The 13,641-nt window shown below is 39.4% G+C and overlaps 1 pseudogene; it reads left to right on the top strand.

The window, feature by feature from the left end:
• The window catches only part of LOC123645686, a 45,638-nt pseudogene that overhangs the window by 19,148 nt on the left and 12,849 nt on the right, over nucleotides 1-13,641 (top strand).

The following is a 13,641-nucleotide window of genomic DNA, read 5'->3' as shown; positions in this document are numbered from 1 at the left end:
ATAAATTATCAGCTTATGTAAACTGTTTTCATAGTTTTTGTTTTTTAAATATATATAACATATTTGATATATCATTTTTTAAATTTACTGGCAAATACCAAATCTAACTCCTATGACCGACCATTATAAGCTACTATTTTAACTTCAAGATAATAACCCTTAATAAGTAAACAGAACATTTTAAATTATTTGAAAAAACCTGGAAAGAAGAGCATAGATACATAACCTTTTGTGACTTTTTTCAGCAGTCAGAAAAATACTTTTGCCTGAGTTTATGGCTGTTGGTTTTAAACATTGTCATTCTTCATCTCTCTAAATGAACTGTTTATGAGAGGTCTGTGTGTTATGAGTGGTTTCCTAATAAACCATTTGGGTTCCTGTTGTGGTTGTTTTTCTCATTTTCTCTTCGTTGGATGGTAGTGCTTCCAGCTCTAGCCGCAGTCTTTCACTTGCTAAGGTTAGGCGGAGCAGTGATCTCATCTCAACAATGCTGGCCAGTCTCTTCCACACAAAGTGCGGAGAAGTGTTTCTTCAAGCCCGAAGCAGAGATGTTACAGTGGCCATGGTAAGTTTGAAAATATTACAGTGTGTTCTCTTGGGGTCTCCCTTCTAGCACTGGGAAGCATTCTCTTGCTCAGGGCCTGCTGGGGTTGGGGATTGGCTTTGTGTCCCTTCTTGGCATTTCTTTCTTAGCATTCCTGCAGGTACTGGCATTACCACTCAAGGCTCTGATCTCCTTCGTACACTCAGTGGGCATTTGTTGAGTAAGGCTTAGCTGGGTAGAAACTTTACCATTCGCCCCTCTGGGACCCCCGCTTTACTTTGTAGTTCGGTTCACTCTCTTCTCCACCTCTGCATCAGATTTACTTTCTAGAGCAGCAGTGTCTAGTAGAACTTTCTGTCATGAAATGTTCTGTAGCTATGCTCTCTAGTCAAGTAGCTACTAGCCACTTGTGATGAAAATGTCCTGTAATGATAATGAAATGTTGAAAATGATAATGAAATGATAATGAACAGCCACTTGTGACTGTTGAGCACTTGAACTGAGGCAATGACTTTCAATGTTTTTTCTTGATTTTAATTAAGTTATGTATATTTAGCCACATGTGGCCAGTGGCTACCATATTAGACAGGGAAGCCCTGGAGAATATGTAGTACCCCAGTTTTGCCTTAATTGGTTTAAATTTTTTACTGTCTTTTATTTATTTATTTATTTATTTATTTATTTATTTATTTATTTATTTATTTATTTATTTATTTTTGAGACAGAGTCTCACTTTGTTGCCCGGGCTAGAGTGAGTGCCGTGGCGTCAGCCTAGCTCACAGCAATCTCCAACTCCTGGGCTTAAGCGATCCTTCTGCCTCAGCCTCCCGAGTAGCCGGGACTACAGGCATGTGCCACCATGCCCGGATAATTTTTTCTATATGTATTTTTAGTTGGCCAGATAATTTCTTTCTATTTTTAGTAGAGACGGGGTCTCGCTTTTGCTCAGGCTGGTCTTGAACTCCTGACCTTGAGCGATCCTCCCGCCTCGGCCTCCCAGAGTGCTAGGATTATAGGCGTGAGCCACCGCGCCTGGCCCAGAATATCAAATCTTAAAAGATTTTGTGTTTTCTAAATACAATTAGTCAAAGTTTCAAAGCAGATCAATAGTAACCCAAAAGTTCACAGTGTCAGGAAACCTGTCATGATATTGGGAAAAAAGACAAACGTTAAGGGTGATATCACCCTATATTTGGTCAACTCTTTGTTTTATATGTTAAAATTACCAATCTGAGAGTTTAATTTTTTTTCTCCCATAAATAAAATTAAGCCCTGTGGGTCTTGCTCTGTGACCCAGGCTGGAATACAGTGGCCCAATCATACCTCACAGCAGCCTCAAACTCTTAAGACCTGTTTACTTTTAATTCAGTTCCAAATACATTTGCCATTTAGATTTTTGTCCAAGTAGTAGCTTCTCCCCTCCCCTCCGCCGGGCCTTTTTTTTTTTTTTTTGAGACAGAGTCCCGCCTTGTCACCTGGCTAGAGTGCCGTGGCGTCAGCCTAGCTCACAGCAACGTCAAACTCCTGAACTCAAGCAATACTTCTGCCTCAGCCTCCTGAGTAGCTGAGACTACAGGCATACGCCACCATGCCTGGCTAATTTTTTGTATATATTTTTAGTTGTCCAGCTAAGTTCTTTCTATTTTTAGTAGAGACGGGGTCTCACTCTTGTTCAGGCTGGTCTTGAACTCCTGACCTCGAGCGATCCACCTGCCTCGGCCTCCCAGAGTGCTAGGTTTACAGGCGTGAGCCACCGCGCCCGGCCCCCTCCCCCCTTTTAATAGACCTAAAATATAAAGTCCCTTCTGCCTTAGAATAAATGATGAGCATTTGGTGCAGTTCTTTAAGATTACCAGTGGACATCATATCTGATGAATATACTAGTTATCATGTTCATTTCCAAAATTCTTTGTACTCTGGATCTCCTGTGCTACTGTTGGAGTCTCCTTATGATTTATTACAGGGCATCAGTTAATCATACACCTGGGGTGTCCCTAGGCTCACTGCTCCTGGAGTTGGGGGTATGACCAGGAACCTCCACCCACTTCCTCCCTGTTGCTCGCTTGAGGAACATGTTTTCCTTTGCTTTTACCACCTTCCTCTGTCTACTCAAGTTCTTGTTTATCTAGAACATTGTGAGTGCTTTTAAAAAGATCCAAGATAAAACTTTAAAAGAAATGGCCCATAAAATCTATACTGTTCTGTTCCAAAAGGTGAAAGCATCTCTTGTACAAAAATGGATGTAATTCACTTAGATATACAAATGAACCAGTTCATTCTGCATGATGTGTGTGGCGCTAATTAATTTGATTAGTTATCTACACAGTAACACCCCCTTAAGATATTTCCAAAAGACCACTGTAAACAATGATTATTTTTTAAAAAATCTTTAATAAAAGTAGAAAGTTAGGGACTAATAAGTGAAATTTCAAAATTGAATTCCTTGCATAGAGTAAACATTATATGTAAGTGGGAAACAGAGGATTTTACTGTTTTACATCTTTTTAGACAAATGGCAGTCTTAGATCCTCTTAAAAAATGTTTATTTTCACAGAATAAAATGTGAAATTATATTTTATCTTTTAGAAAATGACCTCTTTAGCTAGACCAGCTGTTTCTTCAGTTGTGGTGTATCCAAAAAGGAGTCAGATCAGCACCTCACATAGTGACCTCAAAGAAGATGGACTTTCCTCCTGGAAATCAAGTGGTATTACTATTAGAGGAGAAGAAATTGCTCCAGGCAGTCCCATGCTTGGGAATTCAAGTAATCTCAATAAGCAGATATTCCTGAATGCAAGAAAAGCTCCACTGTCCGTTGTGTAAGTGTTGTTGAACTAGAGAGTCGGCCTAGGATGAGAGAGTTGGAACCAGCTAGACACAACTGTTCTGAGCTTGTCCATTTTACTATTTTCTCCTCTGCCTGGAATGCCCTCCCTACTACACCACCATGCCCAATCTCCACCTGTAGAAATCCTGCCTGCTGCATTGTAGATATTTCTTGTTGACAACCCTCTGCCTTAGTCCATTCCTGCTGCTGTAACAAAATACCTGAGAATGGGTAATTTATAAAGAACAAAGATTTATTTCAGAGGTTGGGTGCAGTGACTCACGATTGTAATCCTAGCACTTTGAGAAGCCAAGGTGGGAGGATCGCTTGAGGCCAGGAGTTCGAGACCAGCCTGAACAAGAGCGAGACCCCCATCTCTACTAAAAATAGAAAAATTAGCCGGGTGTGGCTGTGTGTGCTTATAGTCCCAGTTACTTAGGAGGCTGAGAGAGGAGGATTGCTGGAGCGCATGAGTTCAATGTTGCAGTGAGCTGTGATAAGGCCACTGCACTCCAGCCTGGGCAACAGAGTGAGACTCTGTCTCAAAAAAAAAAAAAATTATTTCAGTTATGGAGGCTGGGAAGTCCAAAATCAAGGTGCCAGTGGGTTTGGTGTCTGGTGAGGGCCCTGTTCCCTCTTCCAAGATGGTAGTTTATTGCTGCATCTTCCTTAGAAGACTAATGCTCTGTCCTCACATGGCAGAAGGGATGGGAGGGACAAACCCACCGCCTCAAATCCTTTTATAAGACACTAATCCATCAGTAAGCACAGAGTCCTCATAGCTGATCATCTCCTAAAAGCCCTACCTTAATGTATCACATTGACAATCAAGTTTCAACATGAATTTTGGAGGAAACACAACCAAACTATAACATACCTCTCATATATTATACACTAGATGAGTGATGAGGTTCTTTTTGTCAGATGCCATTTCCAGTTATTCCACAGACATGTGCTGAGCTTATTTAGGTGATGTCCGGTGCTGAGAGATGGAAAGACCTCAGTCTAACAAAGGAAGAAGTAAAAGCAATGACAGTGCAGACAGATGACAGCAGGCAGAAGCCTACCATAGATGCACTTGGAGGCCTGACTGCCTGTGGCCCAGGGATGTGATGTTTGCATGGAGTCTTCAAAGAGCTGTCATGATAAAGGACATTGACTGAATTCTTACCATGTGCCAGAAACCATGCTAAGTGCTTTTCCATGGATTAGCTAAATTTTAAGGTGATGAAAATGAAGAAAAGTTAGGTAATTGCGTGAAATTATACTGCTGACCTGAACCCAGCTCTTAATCTCTACTTGTAACAAAATCTCCTTAGTAAGTAGATAGTATCTGCTAAATTAAATTGAATCCATTTAGCTTCAGAAACTTTTGCTGTGGATTGAAGTATCTTCTCTCTGACCTAAGATAGTAATTATTATTCTTAGCACTCCTAGAAGTAATTTTATAAAGAATTTGCAGAGAAGTGAACAATCTCAAGGTTATTCTGCAAGCACGTTTTCCGCTACAAAATTAGCAGTGATGCAGCCTTCCCTCTGTCCCCAGAGAAACCTTGCAGTGAGGAGCCCTGCTGCTCCCAGTGATGTCTCTGTGCCATCCTGGGCAGGGAGCCTAAAGGAGGCCAAGGCATTTTTTTTGTGTTCCATCCTCTGACCTTGTGCTTAGAGTTAACCCTGTGTGAAAAGTTTTTTTTATTTTCACATCTGAGTACCATGAAATAGGATCATCATTCCATAGTCCTAAAGTTAAGATTCAGTCTCTAACTTTTATTGACAGTTCACAGAGAAGAGAAGCTCCTCAGCTCTGCCTTCAGGACTTTCCATTCCTGCCGCTTTTATCCGCACGCTGCCCTTCCAAAAGTATGTCATGAGCATTATCAGTCACCTATATGTCATTATTTATAAAGGAAAAAAGTGGTTAGCAACATTATTATAATTTTCTTCCATTAGTCTTTGGAGTTTCTGTGTACATGGTCTACTCATGCTGTGTTAAAAGTGACTGCTTTGTTTAAAAATTATATGATAAAATTCTTTAGTTTTGACTTTTTGCTTTTTTAGTTTATATTGAAAGTTAAATTGATATGAAATCTATATGACATATAATTAACCATTTTAAAGTATGCAATTCAGTGGCATTTATTACACTCACAATATTGTACAACCACCACCTCTCTCTAGTTTCAGAACTTTTCAACACCCAGAAGAACACCCCACATCCATTAAGTAATCACTCCCCATCCTCCTTTCCCCTCATGCACTGGCAACCACCAATCGACTTTCTCTATGGATTTGCCTGTTCTGAATATTACATATAAAGGGAGACATACAATATGCATCCTTTTATGTCTGCTTCTTTCTTTAACTCAGCATAATGTTTTCAAGTTTCTTCCAAGTTGTGGCATGTGTTAGTACTTTGTTCCTTTTTAGGACTGAATATTATTCCATTGTATCTATGTGCCACAATTAGTTTATCTGTTCATCTGTTGATGGACATTTACATTATTTCCACTTATTAGTTAATATGAATAATGCTGCTATAAACATATGCATGCAAATTTGTATGTGGACATATGTTTTCATTTCTCTTGGATATATACCTAGGATTGAAATTGCTAGGTCGTATGGGGTAACTCCACGTTTAACTTTTTGAGGAACTGCCAAACTGTTTCCATAGCAACTACACCATTTTATAATACAATCATTCCAGCAATATATGAAAGTCCCTATTTTTCCACATCCTTGCCAACACTTTTTTTTAAAAAAGAAAAAAGCTATCTTAGTGAGTGTGAAGTGGTATCTTGTGGTTTTGATTTGCATTTCTTTAATGACCAGTGATATTGAGCATCTTTTTGTGTGCTTATTGGCCATTTGTATAACTTCTTTAGAGAAATGTCTATTCAAGTTGCCTTTTTTTCAGTGCTCTTCCCCACTTTATCAGAAGCAGCACAATTCTGAAGGAGATGCAATTAAAGTTGCAACACGTGTTCTACCTTGTCAACATACTGTTTTATCATTTTCATTATAAAAACAAATCACAGTGGTGCCCTCATTTGCATTATAATTAGTTACAAGACACTCAAGTTGTCCATTTTTAAATAGAGTTGTAAGAATTCTTTATACATTCTGGATGCTAGACCCTAAACCAGATGTATGATTTCCAAATATTTTTTCTCATTGTGTAGATTTTCTTTTCACTTTCTTGATAATGGTCTTTGCACAAGTTTTCAAGTTGATGAAGTCTACTTTATTTTTTGTTTTACTGCTCATGCTTTTGGTGTCATATCTATGAATCTATTTCAAATCCAGTATCATGCAGATGTGTTATATCTTAATTTTTATTATTTTATTTATATATTTATCTTATATTTATAACTCTACTTTTTAATTTTGAAAATGTTTGCTTTTAAAAATGGTGACTCACCCTATAGTCCTACTTTGATTTAAGTAGTCTGTGCATTATTACTTTACTGATTATTATAAACCATTATTATAGTCACCCTACCTTCGCCATTTTTCGTGTTTTTTTCCTGCCAGAAGAGAGGGTAGAGGTTGCTGTCCTCACTCCCTTTTCTGATATTTTGGCCATTACTATGGATATTTTAGCATAGTTTAATTTAAAGACTGAGTACTACTGTTTATGTAAATGAGTTCTTTTTTTTGTTCTCATTGTACTATATTTACCAAATAGTTTTAAGACAAAAATGCCCTTATTTATAGAGCAAAATGGCATCTGGAGGAATGACATGGCGAATTATGTATGTTAGCGAAAGAACTGCAGCTGATAGACATTCAGTGATTCAGAATGGCAAAGAAAACAGGGTTGGTTTCAGGGGAGAAGTTGGGTTGGTAGAGAGAGTTAAATATATTTTATTCTGTATAGAACAAATTTCCCAGGCTGGCATGGATTTTTCTTCTTTGTATTCAGAAGAAGAGTCTTGTATAAACTAAATTCAAAGATAGAAATCAAGAGATAAGAGTCTAAGTGAGTCCTAGAGTAAAAATCTATAAAAATAAGCTTACATCATCCTCATAATTTGAACATTGTTTGGTCATGTCTAGCACCAAAATTGTTTATTTTCTTCTGATATTTACTTTCTAAAGTTGCATTGTAAGGTTTCTGTTTCCTTAATCTTAACCTTATGTTTGATCTCTTTAGTCAAATGAAATGTTTGATCACTAACTAATATGACAGCCTAAGCAAAGATTCTTCTTTCCTCCTTACTCCCCCAAACCAAACTATTTATCATTTCCCTATTCCATAGGCCACTTAGGTTTGAATTGTTATGGGGAGTAAAGCTTTTTATATAAGATTCTGTTTATTATTCAGTGAATTTTAGCAATATTTACATTCCGGTGTTCTGAGTCCTATGTGTCTTAATGTTATCTTTTTCTTTGTGGTTAAAAACTATTAAGAACTTACTTGAGTAGAGCAACTGGGCTAGACAGTTTACAGATGGTGATTGTATAGTTATTTCTTAATAGTTTATTCTCTGACAGATTTTCTTTTATTACAGTTCTATGCTCCTCTATCAAATGTCTTCTAGTTCAAAGTGACTTAGAAGGCCGGGCACAGTGGCTCAGGCCTGTAATCCTAGCACTCTGGGATGCCGAGGCGGGTGGATCGCTCGAGGTCAGGAGTTCGAGACCAGCCTGAGCAAAAGCGAGACCCCGTCTCTACTAAAAATAGAAAGAAATTATCCGGCCAACTAAAAATATATATATATGTAGAAAAAATTAGCCGGGCATGGTGGTGCATGCCTGTAGTCCCAGCTACTCGGGAGGCTGAGGCAGTAGGATCACTTAAGCTCAGGAGTTTGAGGTTGCTGTGAGCTAGGCTGATGCCATGACTCTCACTCTAGCCCGGGCAACAGAGTGAGACTCTGTCTCAAAAAAATAATAAAATAAATAAATAAAACAAACAAACAAAAAAAAAAAAGTGACTTAGAAGATATCGGTAGAAGACTTAATTAGAAGTTTCTAATGTTATGGATTTCAGTATTTGAGATTGGAAAACTTGTTTCATGACCTTTCTTGTTTTTAAAAAATGCTTCTAACTTGTTGAACTGCTCTGTCCGGCTCCTTCTGGACTTAGGATGTGTGACTCTGTGAGTTGCAGAGTCAGACTTCTTACAGGTGTCAAGAGCAGGGTCTGCTCTCTGCTCCCCGTCCTGTGTCTGTGGGGACACACACCCCAGGCACTGCACGACAGGCCTGTGCTCTTCTAATTCTCCTTTCTTAAAATTACTCATTTCACTCTTTGAAAATAGTTTTTAAGACTTCTTTAATTTCTCTGGAGTCATTTCCTTTCTGTGTTCCCTCTGCAAACACCTTCCTTATTGGGGCTGACTCCTCCAGATCCTGACCTGGGCCTCGTCGCTTCTCTTCCCATAAATCATTGAAATGTTTTGAAGATGTTGTCTTTATCTTTAGATAAAGAGAGCCTCAGGGCCAAACCATACAAGACAGGGCCCATAGTTTTAATAATGTCTGATTTTCTTTTTCTTTCTGTCTTATAAATGAATTGAAAGACTATGGAAAATTATTGGGTTTGAGGGCTGAACTAGTGGTCATATTTTTTACTTTCAGTTAAGGCACTCAGTGTGACAATTTTCTCTCCCTTAAAAATGATGCCTGAGGCCAGGCATGGTAGCTCATGCCTGTAATCCTAGCACTCTGGGAGGCCAAGGTGGGACCATCTCTTGAAGTCAGGAGTTTGAGACCAGCCTGAGCAAGAGTGAGACCCTGTGTCTACCAAAAATAGAAAAATTAGCCAGGTGTGGTGGTGCATGCCTGTAGTCCCAGCTATTGGGGAGGCTGAGGCAGGAGGATTGCTTGAGCCCAGGAGTTTGAGGTTGCAGTGAGCTATGATGACACCACTGTACTCTAGCTGGGGTAATAGAGCAAGACCCTGTATCAAAAACAAACAAATGATTTCAATTATCTTCAATTATTAATAGATGCAATTAGCCTTCTCTGCACTGATTATTTCTTAGGCAGATTATTGCTTTCTCCTCTTCTCTCCCTTCTATATATCTTATTCCTTCACTGATTTAAAATACTAGTGAGCTACAGGATACCTAGACCTATGTTAATTTCTGAAACAAACATATTAAGTTCCATTTTCAGCCTTAAATATGTTGGACTTTTTTCTTCTATGTGTGAGTGTTTATGTAGAATTTCAACATGAGAATGATCATGGCTGATAAAAACTGTGAAAAGGCTTGAACCAAAGCCTCCCCATCCCTTAAATGAGTCTTACTTCCTTCAAAATTTTATACGAAACATAGGATGATATTTCAAAGGCTCACCAAATGTAGGCTTGTTTTCCTCTTGCCACAGGCAACATAATTGATTTTTAATAGTTTTTTCTTTTTTAAAGTTAGTTTTATTAATTGATTCTTACTAGTGCAATCTTTCTGCTTATCTGCTTTACAGTGTGAAAAATAAAGTTAATCATTGGTCTGGGGGGCAGGGAAGCATAGCGTTTGGCAAGTTGTTGCTTTGGCACAAGCACCTGAGGGTAGTTTTCTGAGTAAGACTCACCTTGAAACCAGGTGTGCTGAAGTCCAACCTGCTTTCTGCTGGAATCCTCCTGAGGTAATTGTTCTACCTTCTGTTATCAGTCTCCCAAAATGGCTGACTCCAACCATGACTAACAGTCGATATAAACTAGGCTTAGGCTTTTGAAGGTTTGATGACATCTTTAACTGTATGATTCTGTCAAGATGGTAAGTTTTACAGTGAGTCTTAAACCACTGAGCACAGATCTGACAGACAGAGCTCAACAAATTTTAGCTTTCGTTCTCAATCATAAACTGCTCAGACAAGAATGTGAAGAATTTTCTTAGTTTACACTAACAATACCTAATCTCTCAAGTTAATGTTGCTATGCAACCTACATAGCAGGGATACTCTGCCCCTAGTTTTTCATATGCTTTTAGATATCTGCATGAGGCTGTTTAGATAAAGACCTTGCAAAGATGTAACATGATGGTGTTAGAATAAAACAACAGAATATTTTCAAAGAAGTTTGAAGTATTGGATATCATTGGCAAAATTTTAAAATTGTCAAGTGGCTTTATTATTTTTATCTGGTTATCCACTTGCCCTGCATTAAGCCACAGATTGAGCAGAGAAGGATTGATGACAGTTAACACATGTGTCTTTTGGACTATATTTTAAAGTCTGCTTTTGCCCAATCACTGAGTATGCTTTTAGTCAGCAACCAAAGCATTTAGTCTCAAAATGGTCTGATGTGGGCTAGGTGTTCTATCAAACAAATTCACAATGCCTGTCCTTTAGTAAGTTTAATTGGAGTTTTAAAAAGTTTTGAAAAAGATAATCAGTTATAAATACAAAACAATTGGAAAGATTAATAGGAATTCAACTTCATGCAATTTGAATGTTAAGAAAAACATTGCTATTTCCTTAAGATTTAAATGTAATGCAGCTATTGTTTTGCTTATATAGATTGTTGTGGGCTAGACTATGAAACATAACATCATTTTGAACACTTCCTGGGGGAAAAGTATTGTTCAAACTTTCATAACAACCAACTTGATGAACTTTTAGAATATGCAGCCCATTGTGATACTGGGGCTGTCTGTAGTAAATAGAATGTTTGTGAGCTTGATTATACAAACTTTAAATTCAGCCAGATATTTACTGCATTTACTGTTTCCTAAATCAAGGTGGCAGGCCTACTGTAGAAGTCAGAAAAACAAATCTGTTTTGTTAGTTCACTTCGTAGAACTTGTGATGTAACATGAATAAAATTTCTGAAAAATATTTGCCTTTAAAATGAATATGTCAAAAATTGAATACTATTTATAATGTAAATATTGACTTACATTTCTTGTTTAGAAAGGTCTCTAATTTTGGTGAGGCTCAGTTTTTTACTACAGGACATCTGTCCGTCCCCTCTTTGCCGCGCTTATGTGCCTCACAGATCCAGGCCGGCAGTGTGCTGCATGGCGACAGACGCAGCAGCCTCTTCCTCTGTGCACTGACTTAAATCCTTTCCTTCTCCTGTCTTTGGGACCATTCATATTCACAGGGAAGAAGCTAAACAACTCCCGCCTCCCCCTCTTCCCCTGTTTTTCTTGGTGTATCCATTGACCCAGGCTCCTTATTTGGGCAAAAGATGTCAGCAGCTGGGCAGGGGGATAAATTTGGTTGACCCTTGCCCTGCCCTGAAAGATATCAGAGCACAAAGACAGTTGCATTTATCTGTACCTTAAGATTATATGTATACCTGTATATGTACATCTGTACGCATGTACTGGGAACCACCCAGCATGTCTTTAACAACTTGAATCAGTTAGGACTCTCCGTTGCAGGTGACAGAAAAGCCAGTCCAAACAGGCTAAATAGAAAAGGGCATCTGTTAGGTCATATAGCTAAAAAATATCCAGGCCTAGTGTCAGGGTCCATCTCCTAGTTCTGCCTCCTCTGTGGTAGTTCAGACCTGACTTCTTCCTGCACACAGCTCTGCTCGAGCCCAAGCCTGGGTTGTCTCCTTGATCTGCGTGCACTGGCTCTGGGCATCTCCAAACCTGTCACTGGCCAAGGTAGCTGGGAGAAGTCTGGGGGGGAGTCAGCTTCATCTGCAGCCCAGGGACTTAGAGTTGCTTCCCCCAAAGCAAAATTTAAGTATTGTTGCCACAGGAAAAGACATATAAATACTGAGTGGCAAACAGAGGAAACTGAAGACATTTGTTTCGAGTCCCCTGACTATATAGAGCCATTCTCCAAGGCAGAGGGCAGAATTCTCAAACAAAAATGCAGGGCCAAGCAGCTCTTCTTTAGCAATTTATTTTAAAGACCTGCGCCCTCGTGTAGAGGCCGTCAGAATCCCAGTGGCTCGTTGATTAACTAATCTATTCCATTAGGAGAACATTTACTGAGCACCTGCTTTGTCAGGCTTTCTGCTGACACTGGGGGCACGTTGACAAGATTATAGCTGTGTTTTCAGGGAGCTCCCGAAAGGAAGCATCACTACCATACAATGTGGCAAGCATGAACTAAAAACCCAGGTAGAAGTGATTTCACGCTCTGTGGGAGGGTGCATCAGGGAAGACTTCACGGAGGAGATGACCTCTGGTTGAATTTTGAAGAGTGAGTAGAAAGATGCCAGCCCTTCAGGCATAGAGAATAGCCCCTGCAAGTGTTTTCTGACCTAGTGCTTTACCAAGGGACCGCACGTCAGTAGGAGAGCCAGAAAGTCCAGTTCCAGGAGGAATGACAGAAGGCAAAGCCTGGAGAGATGGCAGGGGGCAGACAGCAGGGGCCGAAGGACATGTGGCTTGCATGCTGGGGTGAGGAGTCTGATATTTATCCTGAAGGCTCAGTGTGCTGTAGAAAGGTTATGAGCAGATAAGCGACAAGGTCCAGTTTATATTTTGGGAAGTTCATGGCAGTTAAGTGGATAGACTGGATGTGGCGGGTGGAGGCAGAGGGAGCCCAGTGAAGACGAGGCATGAGGCTCTGCACTGAGAGCCTGGCAGTAGAAGTCATTCTTTCTGTGTCTGTAAACAGTTCATTTTTTCTAATGAGTTTTTCCTTCTTGTAAAAAGGGGCTCTGTTTACCCCTTAATGATGACTATTCTTTGTAAAGGATAAAGAACTCTTTATAAAGTATTCTTTATAAATGCCCGTTGGGTAAGAGGATTCTGAACTACATTGTTAAAACAACATAGGATACTCTGTTATATAACAACTGGTTTCTACACCCATAATCTTATTAGTTCATTTAAAAGATGTCAGTGTGTCTTGGGAACAGGTTGAAAGCACAATATGCCCATGTTATATATTCACGTTACCACTTAGACTTGAACTGAGACATCTCTTAGAATAGGATTTATTTTATGCATAGCTTGAAGGACATCATCCCTCTCACATGAACAATATTCAAACATGTAAGCTTCTCTTTTCTTTTGTTTAAGGTAATAAACTTTTAAGAATACTGTTTGGGCCGGGCGCGGTGGCTCACGCCTGTAATCCTAGCACTCTGGGAGGCCGAGGTGGGTGGATTGTTTGAGCTCAGGAGTTCAAGACCAGACTGAGCAAGAGCGAGACCCCCCGTCTCTACTAAAAATAGAAAGAAATTATCTGGACAACCAAAAATATATATAAAAAAATTTAGCTGGGCATGGTGGTGCATGCCTGTAGTCCCAGCTACTTGGAAGGCTGAGACAGGAGGATTGTTTGAGCCCAAGAGTTTGAGGTTGCTGTGAGCTAGGCTGACGCCACGGCACGCTAGCCTGGGCAA

This window comes from Lemur catta, chromosome 10 (assembly GCF_020740605.2).
Source record: "Lemur catta isolate mLemCat1 chromosome 10, mLemCat1.pri, whole genome shotgun sequence".
Lineage (NCBI taxonomy): Eukaryota > Metazoa > Chordata > Mammalia > Primates > Lemuridae > Lemur > Lemur catta.
This window is presented reverse-complemented; position numbering and strand designations above follow the sequence as displayed.